The 18,567-nt window shown below is 48.3% G+C and overlaps 1 protein-coding gene across 6 annotated transcripts in view; it reads right to left on the bottom strand.

Moving 5' to 3' along the window:
* Positions 1 to 18,567, bottom strand: part of LOC139061208 (carbohydrate sulfotransferase 1-like) — a 78,941-nt gene that overhangs the window by 43,101 nt on the left and 17,273 nt on the right. For 2 of the 6 annotated variants that reach the window (XM_070540865.1, XM_070540862.1), the window contains exon 1: positions 10,593 to 10,726. The exons of the other annotated variants lie outside the window; for them this stretch is intronic. The gene's annotated coding sequence lies outside the window, so the exon portion shown is untranslated. Of the gene's footprint in view, positions 1 to 10,592; positions 10,727 to 18,567 lie in introns of those variants that run through there. 6 annotated transcript variants of the gene reach the window in all.

The raw sequence follows: 18,567 nt of genomic DNA, 5'->3' as shown, positions 1-18,567 counted from the left end.
TCTGGCTCAAAAAAAACGCAGGGCTTCACGTTGCACTTGAAAGACTTTCATGTGTTTAGCAGTGGCACGTCCCTCTTACTCAATGATTGTCCGCCAACCGGAGCTTCTCCGGAGCTTATAGCAGACTCTCACGTGACCCCCGACGAAACTCCATAATTTTTCCAAAGAGAAAATTCCTAACTTTTCCAAAGGGAAAAATTATACATCCACCCCACAGCAGCCGAAACCCCAAAGATAACCCATTACGGATTTCCTTAGAAAAGAAACCCGCATTATTTTTCAGGGAAACCCGTATTGGGTTTCCTTTGCAGCTTCGTGTATATACTGTGCGGTGGACGACAAATCTTCCTTTTCGTGGTTCATCGTCCACCTCGCGGGCTTCAACAGAACTGATTTGCGATACACTCCTCTTTCTTTGCCAAGAGGATGCCTGCCCTGCCACTCCTCAAAACGCGCCTACGTATTAAAATTTGGTACCGCAAGGGTTGCGGATAATTGCTAATGCCTTAAAAGATACTGTATAGAGCGAAGAGGAAACAGCAGAAGTGGGCGAACATCAACTTTTTGGAATAGGAAACGAATACGAATAGAAACTATCGAATGTCGAATTGTCAAGCGCAGGCCCATATACTTACATGAGCAAAACCCATTTCGGTATAATTAAGTACCTTTTCTGCACTGATAAGTGCAGAAAAGACGAACTATCAAGGACTAAGGAACAGTTGCAAACACTAGGTCATTAAATGTCATTAAATTACTACACGGATCACTTCTCAACAACTCTAGAGCCTGGTGGCAAACCAGCCTTTCAAGAATAACTGGATGCTGTATGACTAGCTTTCCAAATACATGAAATCGATTGTGGTCGCGAAACAATGGAAAGTTGTGGAAAAAGAAAACGAAAAGTTATTGACGACCTTGTGGGGAAAACATCACAAGTTGTAGCGTAAGAGCTAAGACTATTACATCACTGGAGTGCCAAGAACACTATGCGACAGACTACAAGCAAAAATCTCAGCTTGCCAAGTGCGCTTCTGCCGCAAAACCGAACAGAGTTTTCATTGCCCATTTTTCTTCTTCATTGCATCGCAAACTTTTGTCATTGACTTCTGACAATTTGCGAGACTGTTCAGTTTACGGAGAACAGTCGCTAGAAATTTACGGTTGGTCGTTGCCGGATGTTTGGTTAATTTTGAACATTCAAAAGTACTGAATCGTTCTTTTCCGAATACGAATCGAACATTACACAATAACTATTCGTGCTCGCATTCGAAAATTCGATCTTCATCCACCCCTATAGAAAACAGTGTTTTGTATCAACGACAACATACCAGTGCCAGCTTTTCACTTTTCTAGTCAGCAGTTAAAGAATACGTTGAACGTGTGATTATTATATATTTCTTTTTGCAGATGTCCTTTGTTGGTCATTAGCCACCCTCTGGCTGTCCTCATTAACCTAGGCCTGACTTTGCCGTTGTTTCACGAGGGTCGAACGGGAAGTCGACATGGCCGCTACCACCTACAGTTATAGAGTTTTCATTTAAAGATCCCTAGAGGGAGCTCTGGCGATAGTGATTTTATGAGGGCTACAGGTATGGCGGTTGGGGTATTTCAATCGTTCAACGATTTATTATTCCTATTAAACATTAATACAACTACAAAGGAAATGCTATAGAGAACGAGGTACCAAAGCAAGAACTGGCAGGGGCCCCTCTCCTAGCATACGTATAAAAGTGAGGAAAATACGATCAGCAACTAAGGTAAACACAGCGGGAAAATACAAAGCACCATGTTAGAAGTAATCACTGGAATTTACTCGGATTACTTACATACGAATTTGCCGAAACTTCGTCCTTCAGCTGGCTTCAAAGGGCTTTGTGGCTGCGCTTTCCAAATTCTCAATATGCAACAAAATGTTTCGCTATAAGTTCACCGGTTCGCACCGATTACGCATGTGCGTCGAGCCCCATTGTTTCACTCAATTCAGAAAACGTCTTAAAGAATGAAATTACGAAGTATTACGTGCCAAAACCACAATTTGAATATGAGATACGCGGTATTCAGGGGCTCCAAATTAATTTGTACAGCCTGGTGTTCCTTCAACGTGCATCCGACGCACGCTACACGACCGTCTCTGCATTTCGTCACCCTTTCGTGAGAACGCAGCCGCCGCGGCCGCGATCGTACCCTCGACCTGAGCAGCGCACCCGCCGTGGTTGCTCAGTGGCTATGGTGTTGGGCTGCCGAGCACGAGGTCGCGGGATCGAATCCCGGCCACGGCGGCCGCATTTCGATGGGGGCGAAATACGAAAACACCCGTGTACTTAGATTTAGGTGCACGTTAAAGAACCCCTGGTGGTCGAAATTTCCGGAGCCCTCCACTAGGGCGTGCCTCATAATCAGTAAGGGGTTTTGGCACGTAATTTGGCCCCATAATTAAATTAAACCTGAGCAGCGCAACGACAAAGTCGCTCACCTACCGCGACGCTACGCGGAAGCGAGGTGTCCAGGCAAATAGGGAGCTTTAGTTTAGGGGACGCAAGCGGCTTTCGTACGCAAGAACTAGGGGCGACGGTACTGCGCATGCGCAGACGCTGACGTAGGGGGTCTGCGCATGCGCATAACCGTCGCCCCTTGTACTTGCGTACCCAAGCCGCTTGCGTCCCCTAAACTAAAACTCTCTAATATCTCGGCGTAAGATCTCGGCGAGTTACGGCCATATACGCGCGCGGCGACTGCCGTGTCGTCTAGAGTACGGCACCCACTCATCCCTATTATGTCGCTGCTAGTGATACTACAAGGAAGCCAGATAAAGGAACACGAACCTCGATTTATTGAGCAGCGTGTTTTTTATACTGCAAGCCTCTGTCGTTGCAGTGACGAGCGTTGAAATGACTGCCTGCCAATGACGCATCATCTCTCCCCTTTCAAAAGTCATAACGTTCAGGTAGTTTCCGTGGCGGTGTTCACCTTCGCAAGGGTGCATGGGGGTGCGCCGCTTCCAGCATGGTTTCTTCCGAACTGCCTCAATATATCGAGGTTCTTGTTGCTTTACCTCGCTTCCTTGTAGTATTACTAGCAGCGACATAACCCTTCCCCAGTCGACATTGGTGGCAGAGCAGATGCTCTGCTGCGTCTAGGAGGGGTGTCTTCACGGCCCTCTGGTTTGAATGCATGTATATAACGCGCTCTCAGGCTAAATGAGTCCTAGTCCGTCGGTCCGTGTCTACGTACGGCTTGTAATCCGCGACGTCGATGACAGCGCGAGAAGTCGCCTTTAAATGGTTCAGCTGGCTTCAAATATCTTAATGACGAGTACAGAACGGTAATTTCTCGCGAAGTTAATAACCGCGGCGCACCTGTTTTTACGAAACGCACAAAACTGACCGAGCATGACGTCATACACTGTCCACTCAATGCCTCCGTCTTCCGCATTCGACGCCGATGCCTTCCCTCGCATTTTCTCACCCCTTCGAAGCAATTGCGCTTGGCTGATTTTGGGCGCATGGTCATGTTCCAACAGACCGGCGAATTCGAATGCACCAGTAGCAACGAACCACCTGTGCCGCCATGATATGTCAGGGGGAACGTGGCGTTCAACCATATTCGTGCAGGAAATGAGCTTTTGATAAATTTTGGCGTTTCCGTGGTCTCTGAACAAAACGAAATACCTGCTAGCACCAGAATAAATAAATACAATCTACGGGCTATTTCAGACGTAGCAGTTCACGAATCGCTCCGAAACTCCGAAAGCGTACGACATCACAGGGTGATTCTTTTAAACGACGTCTCCGGCACGAGTTCGCCTCCGCGCCGTGCGCGCAACAAAACGAAACAATTGGCGCGCCCCAGCTTGCCCTTACATTGCACGAACCTGCCCCCCACGCTTTCCCTTCCGACTTTCGCTTCTGACCGAGCGCTTCCTCGTTATCATCAAGGGAGAGGAGCACAATGCAAGGCCGAGAACGCTGCCGCAATTCTTTAAAAAAAATATGAAACAATGGCGAAAGGAAGCACCGCGGCGAAAGGAAGGGTAGCGACAGCGGCCGTAATTCTCCATTGTCTGCACCGCTCGGCGCTGCCCGACGAGGCGCCGGCAGAAGCGAAAACAAAAGCGAAAACAGGGTCAGCCAGGCATGCGGGCCGCCGTCACCGTCTCAGCTATGTCGGCGTGCCCGCTCTGAACGGGGAACCGGTTGCCGTTCTCACCGCGCTCAACTATAACAGATGGTCTGGAAGTGAACGTGGGTATACGCGATACACGGCCGACGCCTAATCGCCCCCTTCTCTGTGCTCGATTTCGACCTCCCCCTCGCTCAAGCCTTGCCACCTTTTTGCTCTGACGAGAGCGCGTGGCTGTGCAGTTTCACTTTCGGGAAAGCTGGGTAGAGCTTGCCCGCAGTGTAAAAAAAAATGAACAGGGAGTAGTGACGCGGCTGCATGCTGGCCATGGCGCGATGGATGCATTAGCATTCAGGGGAGACGTTTCCGTTTCGTGCGCGCTTCCGCCGTGAGAAAAACAGTGCAGTCGCGAGTCCCGATTGTGCGCGAACATCCCGGACAACTAAGGCGCGCAGCGCGAGGTGCCTGAATGGCTGATTAGACAGCGCCCGGCTGAGCCGCCGCAGCCATTGTATGTAAACACGAGCGCATCTGCTCAACACGTTCAGCGCCGCGACAATACTGAGATCCGGAGATGCATTTGTTTCTCTTGAACGTGAACAACGGGGGTGTTATACAAGCGGAATGACCAGTTCGCATAATTGGCTGACACGAGGGTTTCGCCAGTCGGTTGCAGCCTGCTATAGCTCTTGCAACGAAGCGCGGAGCGTAAGCTCATGACAACAAATGCGTGGATGCGGGGTGATGGGGATTAGGAGGAGAAGGATGAAATGGAGCCAGCACGAATGCTGGCAGGTAGGGTGCATTGAGGGGCAGCGTCCCCTCAAGCTCCCTTTCAAGGCCCGAGATGGTAGAGAGCCTACGCCAACACATAAGTCTGGAGTGACGGTCTTTATCCGTCGGATGATGAATTTTATCTCAAACTACAAGATATTTTGCCGATACGAAAGTGCTTACGGGTGTTCGGATACGAGGAGTCCAACTTGATGATTATCCGCAGTTTGCCATGCACAATGGGTTCTACCAGGCACTTCTGCGGTTTAGTCACAAAAAAAAAAGAAGAGAAAGGCCAGAACGTATTTATTTAAATACGCAATTCCGTGTGACAAGGCGTGCCAAAAAAGGAACTCCCATGTTTGCAATTACAGCCTTTTGAGCTGTGTTTTTTTCCGCGTCAGTTATAGATGTTACCTGCGCTTCACAAGAAGACAAACCGACGCTTGAGAGAATCCAGCAAAATTTTTATACGTTTACTTGAGTAAACGAGCTCATCAGAGACTCGCGTATACGCTGTTCGATAAGTCTAGGCGCATTTATGCATTGGTACTGGAAAGCAGCGTCAGCACACGAGTATCGCGTATGCCATCAATGATGGGGATATTGTAGATCTTCTGTTCAACTCCCAAAACAATTTCGAATCCAGAAATTTTCGATCGACAGCTTAGCTTTAGAAATCACCGGTTAGGAAGTTTAGTTTCAATTTTGTTATATCTTCTCCGACAAGAGAGAAACAGAGAGAAAGGGAAAAGAAGACAAAGCGAAAGGCAGGGAAGTTAACAAAGGACTGAGCCCAGCTCTGTACCGTGCGCTGTGGAAGGAGAAAATGCAGGAAAAGATAAAGGGGAAGAAGAGAAATTCTACTGCTGATACCACCGACCTACTGACAGTCCTCTGCACTACGTTACAGATGGTCACTATGTTCGGGAGCCTTCGGAAATGGCAGCAGCGCTTTCATGCCGTCTTATAGCTGCGAAATGCGAGCACATGGTCCCAAGATCTTGTTCCTCATTTGCTCTTAACCCCCCCCCCCCCCCCATGTCTCCGCTGATAGCGATCTGCCACGCGCCATACATTTAGGGTCAACTGGTTGCGTAATGTGGGTGAGGTTGTTTGAACCGCCTTGATCCACTGATGTATCGCAGGACAGCGCACTGGATCAAAAAAACTGGCTGTGGCTTAGCTAAGGTTAAGCCCAGGATGCGAAGCATACTAGCCTTTATTTTAACGCGACAGCGTTAAGGAGCTCGTGTCGCAGAAAAGCCGGTGTCGTCGGCGTCGGCTCAGGCGTGCGGCGCACATTTCGTTGTCGCGCCGAACGCTGCGTTGCTCGACGCTCACCGCGTCCGATGCGGGGCGCGTAGTCGCTGCGCCGTAGCAAAGCCACCTAGAAACAGTCTCTGTAGCACGTCGCAACCTTCGCTTCTCATTCCAACGAGCAGCTCTGTCTCCAGGAGGCATCTCACCTCGCGAGTGTCTAGCAGAGGCAAGCGCAGCTGTTTATATACCGCCGCGACGGCGCGAGTTGGAGCCCCGTTTCTCCTCTGTCGTGACGTCACGGTGTCACGTGGTATTGAAGGCGACACCGCCGCGCCTGAGGAGCTGGGTTGGGCTCTAGTAATATGCTTCGGATAAAATTGATTCATCAGACAGCCATCTCTCGTTCTTTGGGCAGAACGATATCGACTGCGTATGCTTCCCTATTTGCGTCCACAATTGCTTCGCGCCAGCGGGCAGACAGGTGCGAACTGACACTACTACGTTTCGCTTTTCGACGCTACCTTTCTCGGGCGTGCATTTATAAGCGCGCCATGACGCAAGAGGGTTTGCATGTTCGCATCGCGCTTCCTTTTACTCCGTCACCCCATCGGCGTCATCAGCGGCCGTAATAGCCGTGCCCCCTCCGTCGCGAGTGAACCGGAGCCAAGGACGATTGGCCCGAGCATGCCAGCTGGACGCCTCTTTTTTTCCTGCTCTGCCGCATTGAGCGCCCACGCCACGCCGTCGAGTGCAGCCGGGCGGACGGACACGCAAGCCAAGCGTCGGAGCGAGACGACGCGAACGCAGGCGTCGAAATCGTCGACGTCGCAGTGGACGGCGCGGCGTTCTCGAAGATGGTCGCATCGAAACACAATGAACAAATTTGGCGGACGCTTAGGCTTTGCCTTTAAGAGGAAGATATTCCAAAAGGACTTCTTCTCGGGCAAGTTGGTGCCTAGATTTCCTAGGTACACTTTGTGGTGCAATTTTGTTTGGCGCTTCGCTGTCTTCCTCTGTTCTGTCCCTTTTCAAGAAATGTATTTTGCGCCACAATGTATACCTAGGAAATTTAAGAGAAAGCTTTAGCTCGGGCGCTCGTATCTAAATACGTGTAAGAGGAGAATTCGTTTTTCTCGGCAACCGCTGCACCAAACCTGACGAGGTTTGTTTCATTTGAAAGAGAAGCATGAAATCTACTAACAGCCGTTTCGAATTCTTGATTTAGGTTGTCAATTTTTTATTAAAAATTGGCAAGAAATTTTCAGAATACGAAACTATCAAATTTACAACTCTTCAACTCAGCTATAAAAAGTGATACCACAGTTCTGTGAATTTCATTTAATGGTACATGCAAAGTAGACAAAATTAATAAAATCACCTGAATCTAAAAGAAGTTTACTAATATGGAAATACAGCTTTTGCAGAACTCTAGTACACAACGTAACAAATTCACGTAAGCTATACATTGACATATCTAATTTGTCCCCTTTGAATGATCTGACGGATGCCGTTTACAGAACCGTGATATCTCTTCTTCATGCAGAGCCATTAATTTGTAAACTTCGTGCGTCTATTTATCTTTAACTCCCTAATTTTTGAAAATTCTTTTTAAAAAATTCAGGCCCGAAATCTAAATGCCGCTTCCGAAAGTCAACAGAATTTAGCTTTCTCTCTGAAATGCAACAAATTTCATTAAGATCGCTCCAAGGGTTATCTGAGAAAAGCGTTTCTGCATTTTACATGTATTTGAATAGACCGCGTCGGAGTTGCGGCCGAACTAAAGCTTCGTCTTAAGCGTTCAATGCGATAGCATTCAAAGACCCCCGACTGCTTTTCATGCTCCCCCAAAACTGCAGCTCATGTAACCGTAACTTTTACCGGCAAACGCCGGCAGCGAACGCTATGCACGAAGGCCAGCTTTCTGGTAGAAACGCGGCCTCTTGCATGGGTAGATCTCCTGTTATTGTTTCGCAATATTTCAGTCTGACTAAAGCTAACATAAATGATATGCGCTGTCGGTGTTTTTTGCCATTACGTTTGTTTACGAGCTACCGTTCTCAAAATGCTGAGGAATAACTTTGTAAAGAGTGAAAGGCAAGGTAGGAGCAACTTTGGTGGTAGAAGAGTGGTTGGGCGTGCGTAGTTCGAAATCAAGTTCGAAATTCTTTTTGCATGTGCGACATCCGATGCAGGACGCGGGACGCAGGTACCGTATTTTCGGAGACGCGGGGCCCTTAACGCACTCGCGTTGAAAGTATGCGTGTAGGTAGGTAGATTAAGAACGAGGTTTGACTGTATGCAGGCGGTGGAAGCAGCACACCTGCAGTACGGCGTATCACTTCTGTGTAAAATAAATTAGTATTGTAACAATAATTGATCTGTGTTAACATACACGAAGCAAAATGACAATGAAAGCAGCACTTTAGCACACGCTATCGGTGACATGTACAAGAGCGGAAAAGAAAAGAAAAAACGTGCCATAACACCTCAAGCGAGTCACGGAACGAGATCATTACCAGTATTTCGAGCACATGCCCAAGCTTATAAAAACTTTCAGTGCATTAAAATCTGCTCAGAGTCATTCTGCGACAACTCAGTGTTCGCACTCGACCAATCTTCGAATTCTTTGAAAAAAAAATCATGGCTTATTTCGTTACTGTGACAAACATTAAACCAGCTTGGTTTCGGCGCAAGAATTTCTTTCGCGCTGTTGGCACCCTCTTAAGTTTGCAAGCGACTGCAAAACCTAGTCTAACAAAAAAAAATTTACAAATTAAACATGTTTACGAATGACTATGAGACATGAACTTGAACTGAATTACTCTTACTTTTGTTTGAATATAAAACACGAAAGAAGGTAGAAAAATTGTGGAATTTCGAAATCCTTTATGAAATATTAGGTTCCCACATTATTGATTCCAACTATTTCTCTAGGTTGTCCAAAGGGCGAAGAGCCCGATAAAAATGTTTCACAGATAAAAAAACATAAGGCATGCGAGCAAAAAAAAAACCCCACGATTTAGAAAATTTGCTTTTTGAGTCATATTCAGCCGTCAATTCCATAGTGAGGTTCTATTAGAAAAATTATGAAGAACAGTAAGTTGCGAAGTAACATTCAAAGGTATTTCTTTCTGAAAGTTTAATCGGAGAAATTTTTATTTTAAGCGAGAAAATAATTCTAGAAGCTGAGCCCTTGCGTTCAACCCCAGCATTGCTCCATGCCTGCTCTCCACTGCAGTGCACGCTAGAGACGACGTCAAGGAAATACATAAGAAACACTGCCCGATGCTCCAACTGGAAGCTCTTTACATTTCGCTTTTTAAAGCTTCGCTGGCGTGTTCATTCACGTTTTGTCACTTTAAACTCTTGCGTCGCTCAGTAGGACGTAAATCCCGCATGCACCGTTGAGAGGGATTAAAAAAAAAAGGAAAATAGAGAGATATCGTGCGTTTGAAACATAGTATAACCGCTTATGATGAACTCAACACTAACCCCAACTACACAAGTCGATGGCTGGTTGAGGCAGAGATAGGAATACGCCCATTTTTTCTGTGCTTTTCTGAAGTTTACTGGCTTTCTTCCTTGCGTACGACTCCCGAGCCTTCTGTCTCGTTTTCTGTTCCGGGAGGCTCAACCCCATGTCCGTAAGCGCCTCATTGATATCGACCCCTATAACTTCTGGGTCACTGCAGTGGTCGGATTGGGCATCACTGGCTTGCACCGTCGGTTGAGAAGTTCCAATTACCTGCATGCTATAGCACCGCCGGCTGCAATTCTGGCAGGGCCGCTCTCCCGCAATGAGCCCCAAGGAAGGTAGGCGGTCGGCGAGGGCCATTGTAATCACCCCGGTAAGCCGGCATTTCTTGATGTGCTTGGAGAAGGGATTGCAGCAAAATTTCGAAGCCATTAATGTGGTGTACTTCTTAACGTACACGTGACAGTGATGTGCACATATACCGTTGTCACATCATGAGTCTGCTTAGCCCGCAGGACCAAGACGCGCCGATCCGTTTCAGCCAGGTTTTCCCCATTTATGGTTCTCCGCTTCCTTCTTGTCTGTGTTAATTTTTGGCAGTCTTTTGGCCCGAGTAAGCCAGGAGGAAGCTCACAATCTGCTAAACATTTTTGAAAGTAAAATGTATTTTGAAACAACACCCAGGTGCCTCAAACTAACATGCACTGAATGACAAATGTGGCAGCGCGCATAGCATCCATGAGATGCAAGCAGCATACTCTCGCAGTTTGCGTTTCTTTCTAAGGCAGCGAAATAGAGCAGGAAGACGCGAAAGCGGCAGGAACGCAGTTTCGTGGCGCGAAGGTCAACGCACGCGAACGAATCTCGTACTTTATCGGCAAAACCTGTTGTAAAAGGGCAATACAGAAACACGGAGGCAAGCTCGAAAGCTCAATGCGTGGAAAATCTTGGTACCGACCTCATTCTCCAGCAGACGGAGACGTAGAATTGCGAACTCTCTCGCCTCGGTTTGTTTCTGCCATGGACACAGGCACAGCGGAAACCGACTCCGTGTCGCCCAGACGCAACACGGCTCGTTCCTCTCTCTGAGCGGTTTTAACTCTGACTGCTCGTCTGAGAGCAAAGTGCGAATGCCTGCCGAAAGGGCAGCTCTCTGTACCGTTTACGTTGAGGAGCGCTAGCCCCTCTATTCGAGCTCGGACCGAAGGCGGTACCTGCATCCGATAGCGCTCCTCGCGGCTGGGGGATGAGGAGCGTGGTTGCAACAGTCGTGGTTCGCAACTCCAGTTACCGCATGCGGGATATCCTGATCCTCACTTGCCAGGCTGTCGCCTCATGTTTAGTTTTTTCGTATCCGCGCCCTTAAACAGGTACCCGCATTGCCGAAGCTGGCAGCATCCAAGCCTAGCGCACAATTGTATTCTAGTGGTGTAGCGATGGTTCTGTGCACATTTGTATCCGGTTGGCAAAGTGTGCTGCGGTGAAGAACAAGCACGGAGCAACGCCCCCTGGGGTTGAACGCAGGGACTCAACTTCCAGAATTTCTATTTTCTTGCTTAAAACGAAAATTGAACCGATTAGACTTTCGGAAATAAATGTCATTTAAAGGTGCTGTGTAACTTACTACCTTTCATATCTTTGCTTGGATCACCTCACAATGCAAGTGACGGCTGAAAGTGCCTGAAAAGCAAATTTTCCCAAGCTCGGAATTTGTTTTTCTCACACGCGTCATGTTCTTTTTTTTTTTAGCTCTGAAACACTTTTATCGGCTTCTTTGCCTTCTGGACAACTTAGAGAAATAGTTGGGATGACTACGGTGAGAACATAAAATTTCATTTAAAGAATTTCGAAATTCCACCTTCTTGTACCTTCTTCTGTGTTTTATATTTAAAGAAAGTATGACAGATTCAGTTCAATTTAATAGCTATGAAAGAGCAATGTGTTTTATATTTGTGAAAAATATTTCATAGTCATTCGTAAAACTTTTATTTCGTAGAAACTGTTTCGGTTAGACTAGGTTTTGCTACCGCTTGCAAAATTAAGATGGCGGCCACGGCACGAAAAAAAAAGTTTGCGTCTATTCTCGACCGCCTAAAGTTGTTTCACTCACTGACTCACTCCCCAAAAACAAGCTGGGATAACGTTTGTCATAGTAACGCAATGAGCCATCATTTTTTTTTTTTTAAGAAATGGAAGATGGTCGAGTTCCAACTCTGGATCAGTTGGCGCGGAATGACCCTTCATTCAAGGCCATGGTGCAACTATTGTACCAAGGGACAAGGAATGATCTCCCAGAACTCCGAGTTTAAAGCGCAGCTGTTGCCTTTGCAGGGCGTACAGGGAGCAGTCTATTCGTGTATCTAATGCGTACAATATTGTTCAACGTCTGGCAGCCAGAGACGCAACATCAAGCAAACGAAACGAAGAAACAAAGAACAATAAAAAGTTGAAGAAACACTTGGAAGACGCGCCGACCGCATATAATACTGGCGGGTATTCCGCTGTAACGCGTTTTCAGCGTCGGCATTTCTAATCCTGGAGTCGAGCGCTAAGCGTGTCTGTAAGAATCGCCACATCGATCATATTCGCCGCCCGCCGACAGCGTTATCTTCTTTCGAATCGCTGTCCTTCACACTGCACGCCGGGAGAGTACAGACAATGGGTCGTTTGCGCTGATCGTGATGAAGCTGCCGAGGCACCTTGAGTCGAACGCACAGGCAGAGAAATAGCTTGTCACAGCCTGGAAGACCGTTCAACTCGCATCGCATGTGTACAGCGGTTACAGCGTACGCAGTCATCCCGCTGGGTATGAGGTGGCAGCTTTGATTCCAGGCCGGCGCGGTCGCATTTCGACGGAAGCAGAATGTAAAGGCGCCCTTCTGTCCAGCTCTCAGTTCACCAATTGTGGCGCCTCTAAGGCTACCACATTTACTACGCAAAACCAGGCGGCTTGTATCATACATCCCGTGCGTTTCTTTGGCAAATAAGACGGTCTCGTGCTTACCATCGCTGCATTCTGTTCATTAACCTTATTCAGTAAATCACCGTGTATTTGTTCTTCCATTCGTATTGTTGCTTGTATGTGAGGCGTATTGGGCGCATTTGTCAAGTCAGAGAAACAATAGTAGCCAGTTCAACGGGCTCGCGATGAGGTCGAAAGGATGGGCCTTTCGGTCCCAACGTGGGAGCGGCCCGCTTCGGGCTAGGAAACTAGCGCGACCTAATCGACCATAATAATGCTTTTCCATCCATCCATCCATCCATCTATACATGCGCGAACGCTTTTAAGCTTTAAGACAGCTAATAACAAATCGATCAGCTAATAATCTCATTGATCAATCTGCCAATCAATCACTGTTCTTTCTTTCTCCTTGTAGTTCTGCACCGACCTATCACATCACGCGTTTAAGAGAAGCAGACGGCATCGTTCACAAGCGCCAAAATCTTCAACACACATATTGAAAATCTATCTATCTATCTATCTATCTATCTATCTATCTATCTATCTATCTATCTATCTATCTATCTATCTATCTATCTATCTATCTATCTATCTATCTATCTATCTATCTATCTATCTATGGGCTAATGACAATGCGAGCCTTCTCGCAAAAACATGTACACACTTGGAAACTTCGCAACAATAAGGTCGTGAGAACCGTCTCAGTGAGGTCTCACGGCGGCCCACAACGCAATGACAGAGTGAATCATTATGCCGGCGGAATGGATCAGTGATTATTTAGGTTAATTCTCAGTGCCTTGAGAACAATATGCAGCCCCCACCGATATGCCGCATTGCATGATGGCAGCGGAGAGGAAGAATCGCCCTTCGTCTTAGAGTCACCAGCGGGCTAAATTAAGTAAGCAGGTCGAGCGTCTCGGCCAGGCCCCGTACTGATAGCGCACTCGGCGGCATACTGCACACGGTGCACTTGACTTACAGATTAAATAGTACAACTTCGTGGCTCATTACCCGGAAAAGGTATTATTATTATTATTATTATTGTTGTTGTTGTTGTTGTTGTTGTTGTTGTTATTGTTGTTGTTGTTGTTGTTGTTGTTGTTGTTGTTGTTGTTGTTGTTGTTGTTGTTGTTGCTTGACTTGAAAACATATATAGGCATGGAAGGAAAGGAAAAGTGAGGACCAGTCTGGCAACTGCCACCGGAAGAGGCACAACGTCTGCCTACTCTTCAGAAAGAAGGAGACAGAACCATAGAAATGGAAGTTGGGAAGAAGGGGAGGAATGAGGAAAGAAAGTGGAAGGGGACAAATCTAATAGAATACAAAGAAAGGTATACGCAAGAATATACGAATCAGACGGAAAGCCAAGCTAGCGAGTTTTCACAAGTTTCTTGCGTACAAAAACGGCTACAAACGCGTAAGAAACATGTCCCCTGAAATCCGTCACGCCACGCTGACACACTGGCGCTGCAGTGCGGGGAACGGAATTGGTAGTTGGGATGCAAAACTAGCGGGTCGCGGCCCCGTAGTCGAGAAGAGCAGCTGCTCCTCCTGTAACACATCTTTCAGAGTCTACATTGCTTGTCAACACACGTCCGGAAGTCCATCGTAGCGAAACACGTGGGGACGGCGCAAGATTTCTCTTTTAACGATCTGGTTGTCCGTCTAAAAGCACTTGTGAACAATCGTGCGGTACTGTTAACACGCCCAGTGATATGCCAGAGCGTGCCTGTAGTGATAAGCTATCGCTGGTGTCCCAGCAGATGCGCACCGTGTCCCTCTCCGTTCATTACGCGACCCTACTCTCCCTTTTGTCATGTCCGGTGGACGCTTGCTCAGGCGGCGGCGACGTCGCACCTCTTCCTCTTCGGGCGAACTGCTTTCCGGTGGGCCTCACCATCGGCAAGCCCCCGATCACGTGACCGTAGCCTCCTGGCGCAGCCACGCGCGCGAGCGTACGATCACCTATGGCGAGATCCTCACGTACTACCGTTAAAGCCAGCCTCAAATACCCCCCTTCCCGACAAGCCTCTCAAAAAGCACCAATCGAGCACGCGGCGGCTCTTGCAGACGCGCACCTTCTCTACACCATCCTTGTGTCATCACGTCTACACCGATGCCTTCACGCTGAGCTGCAAAACGTGCCGCGCGTCATCATGCGCAGATGCCCACCACATTATCTGCGCATGCTTCGCAGCACCACACACCATCAAACGCAGCACCAATCCTACATTCAGAATCGCCACACCCGAGCAGTGGGAGACCATGCTGCTCAACGAACGGCCGGAGGATAGAACCTGGATAGTCCGACTGCCCGACGACGACGCCAAGACTCAAGGTCTGGACGCAGCCTGAGAAAGGGAGGCCCCGGTCAGGCTCCCTCGACCCCAGCAAAGACTTTGAATGAAGCCTCTCTCTCTCTCTCTCTCTCTCTCTCTCTCTCTCTCTCTTGCCAACTATTCCCGAGGACCGCGTTCTCGTCGAAAGTCCCGAGTTTGCAGTCGCAAGCGTGAAGTCGTCTTTCTTTGATTGTCTGCTGCAAACGACTGCTTTTAGGAATGTCATACCTAAATGTGAAATCCTGTGTTGTAGCACTCAACTGTTTCCAAAAGGTCTTTGATTTGACAAACGAATTACTGGAAGCAAATGATTTCAAACCATGAAGCCTTACTGCTAGTCAAAAGCGGAAGGTTCCCTTGAGGCGCCGTGTGCATAAATGTGCACGCGACCTTATTTTTGGGGGCCAGAAATAGCATTGCTTTTGTTGGTTGCAGTGTGTTGCAGTACGTGAGAGAACTATAATCCGATGTAATTCAGAGCTTCGTTGGTTGTAATTCTTAATTTCCGTCTCAGGGGATTACGAAAGGAATTATGTGTACTTAAAGGCATACATTGGTTGCAGCGAGGCTATTACGTTGCCTTTGTCGTCTCGTGGCGTAATATTGTAGGGGACAAAGCCGTGAACCAGCCCGCCTTTAGCGGTGGCACAGGCGGCATTACATAAATGCTATTCCTCACACGTGTGCTAGTCGGCAGCCTGCAAAATAATGGTCTTTCGCGCAGGACCCTTGAAGACGTCGTTTTCCCCTGAGGGCCCGCGGCGTTCACGAAGAGAGGGCAACGAGTGCTGATTGCTTTCATGCGAGACACGGTGCCCTTCGACACCTGGTGACGCACGTAGTGACACTTACACAAGGCTCAGGCGGAACAATTGCCGGCTATGTATGCCAGGCTAACCCTGACTGCTGCAACACCACGACCACCACCACTACCACCACCACCACCTTGTCTGGAGTCACGGAAAGCGCCGGCATGGAAGGTGGCTGCTATCCTCTTCTCTCGCAGCCTCCACAAGGGGAGTTACCCAGCATTCCACCACAGCGTACAAACCTTCAGGCGCCCCAAGCCTATCACGCGATAACACGTGCTGGCAGGCCCGGCAATTCCCTTCTTCAATAACTATCTTCGATTATTTATGTCTGAATTCTTGTTAAGAAAGCACAGCTATAGTGCCAGCACGCATAACGATTGTTAGGCTTAAGAGACACTATATCAAATCTATTCACCTTACGCACCCGTACAGCAGCGCTATGTGCCTATAGAAGGGCACACACAATGAATATAACCTATCGTGTATATGTATTGCTACATGGTCAATATAAATAAAGCGAGATGCGATGTACACTGAAAGTATGTCCATAACTGAGCCTATAGCTAGACCTTCAAGTTGTCGTTGATTGCCCATTTTCGCAACCTGCACGACAGGCCTGAATGTTCAATGAAATTTGACGAAATCTTTATTAACGCGAGTAGCATTCTTAGGGTACCTTCGGTGCTGGGCTGTAATCTAACCCGCATCATTAGCGTTGAGACAATTTAGCGTGAATATACATTAACGCACTCGCCACGTGCGCGAGTACTTCATGACGGCGTCGCTACGTATACATGGGGCAGCGTGTCCAGTGGGAAGCGCGAGATGCGATAAGCCCAGCGCGCATACTATCAAGACTCATGCTTGGCACGATGACGTCAAGGGGAATTCGCTTCCAATCGCAATTAAGGTCGACATTCATATGGGTGCGCACAACTCGACTGCGCGAGGACACGAGATCATAGCGCCTTTGTTTTGGCGGTGAAAGCGCGCCGACCACCGACGGCCCCGATTAAGGACGGTCGAAAGGGCCAAGGAAAGCTGTTCGGCTTCGAAAGCTTTCTGCACGCCCCTCACGGGCAAACAGGGCGGGCGCACCGGATTCCACGACACGCTCGCGCCACGCCGGCTCTGGGTCGGACGTCTTTCCCTTTCTCGAAGCCGCGCAGGACGCCACGGAGTCGCATAACACGGCGCTCATCGTGACAGCGCGACGAGCGGCTCGCTCGAGAAATCGTGACGCTTACGTGAAGGAAGTGCGGCGATCAAGAGCAACATCAGCAGCGTGCGCCCCATGATGTTTGTCTCGGCGTACAGAGAAGCCAGGGCATCAGACGGCGCTCCCTGCTGCGGCGACGTTCGCGTTGTTTCGTGATTACGCAGTCTCGGCTGAGCGCTTAGAGTGACACGTGCGACGAAAGCGCGGCGCGGTCCAGGAACGCGGGGTCTATTTTTATGTATTCACGTTTCGGCGACCTGCCTTCGGACACGCTTTGATTTCGCCGAGTCACTCGGAGCGAAGCGCTCTGTTCGAGCCGCCATGCGCGGCAAATTGCCGCACGGCCGAGTTCGGTAAGTCATGCGGGACGTTCGGCTGCGTAAATAGAACGACTCTATAGAAGCGCAGAAGACGTGATACGGACAGTATCGCACGGCACGTATTGCGAGGGCTCGAACACCCTCAAGCCTAACTTTCTCATCGTATGTCTAAGCGCTTGTTCTTATTTTGCCTAATGTCCTACCTATCCTTTTTTGAAAAAGAACACACACACGCAAACAATTTCCAGCATCAAATTTTCTGAACCACCACGCACGACTCCGCGCATGCGCGAAGGCGACCGCCAGCAGGTGGCGCTGCAAGAAACCCGACGGCGCACGCGCTGCGCGCTTTGAGCGGTGATTGGTTGATTATTTGGCTACGGAGACGAAGGAATCCGGGGATCGCAGTCACATGCGGCTTCGTTGTGGAAAAAACAGAAGCAAAGCGAGGAAAAGCGCTAGAGGACGTGGCGCCATATGGTGCACGATGTCGATTCTGCCCGAGAGGATCCATCAACCCCAAGCGTATATTTCTATGCCAACGCGTCTTGTGTCAGGCCTGCGAACAGCAGAACCCGTATTCACACACACAAAAAAAAATCTTACGCTAGAATTTTCCCCGATTCCAGTCAGTATTGATCGTGAACATATTATTAGCAAAGGCGGCTCGCCAATAGCAATAGAGCACTTACGAGAATTAGACCGTAAAGTCGCCGAACTACAGCAAAAATTGGGCAGGCTATAGCTCATCCTACCTTTAGATGATCGAAGTGCTCGTAACAGGAGGTGCCAGTTAAATCGCGATGTTGTTTAAATTATATTACTAGACTAGCGAACCGTTTTTTATTTTTGATTAACAATGGCAAACTGCACTTACCAAGCTAAACCTGTGTTAATTTGGCCCCAGGTAAGCTGAGAGGAAGTGAAATGCTTATTTCACTATTTGTTAGCGATCAACGACAGCGAGAGTGCAGTCATCACGACAACTCACTGAAAGAGTGAGAGTAAGAGGTGCCGCCATGTTTTCCGAAGCTAATTATTAGTGCGCGTCAGCGCTACGTATAAGATAAACTCGTTAGATAATGCACGTTAGCGAACTACAGAAACAAAATAACAAACGGAGCATGCGCAGTGCAGAAAACGCCATTTCTTTGCGTACGGGTGATGTGTTCAGGTTTGTTTGCGCGCGCTTTTCTAAAGCTCACAACCGCACCGCGCCCGGTATAAAGCTCGGCTCTGGATATGCGGAGTATAGAATGAAAGAAAACGCGCCATTCGAAA

This window comes from Dermacentor albipictus, chromosome 6, assembly GCF_038994185.2.
Source record: "Dermacentor albipictus isolate Rhodes 1998 colony chromosome 6, USDA_Dalb.pri_finalv2, whole genome shotgun sequence".
NCBI lineage: Eukaryota > Metazoa > Arthropoda > Arachnida > Ixodida > Ixodidae > Dermacentor > Dermacentor albipictus.
This window is presented reverse-complemented; position numbering and strand designations above follow the sequence as displayed.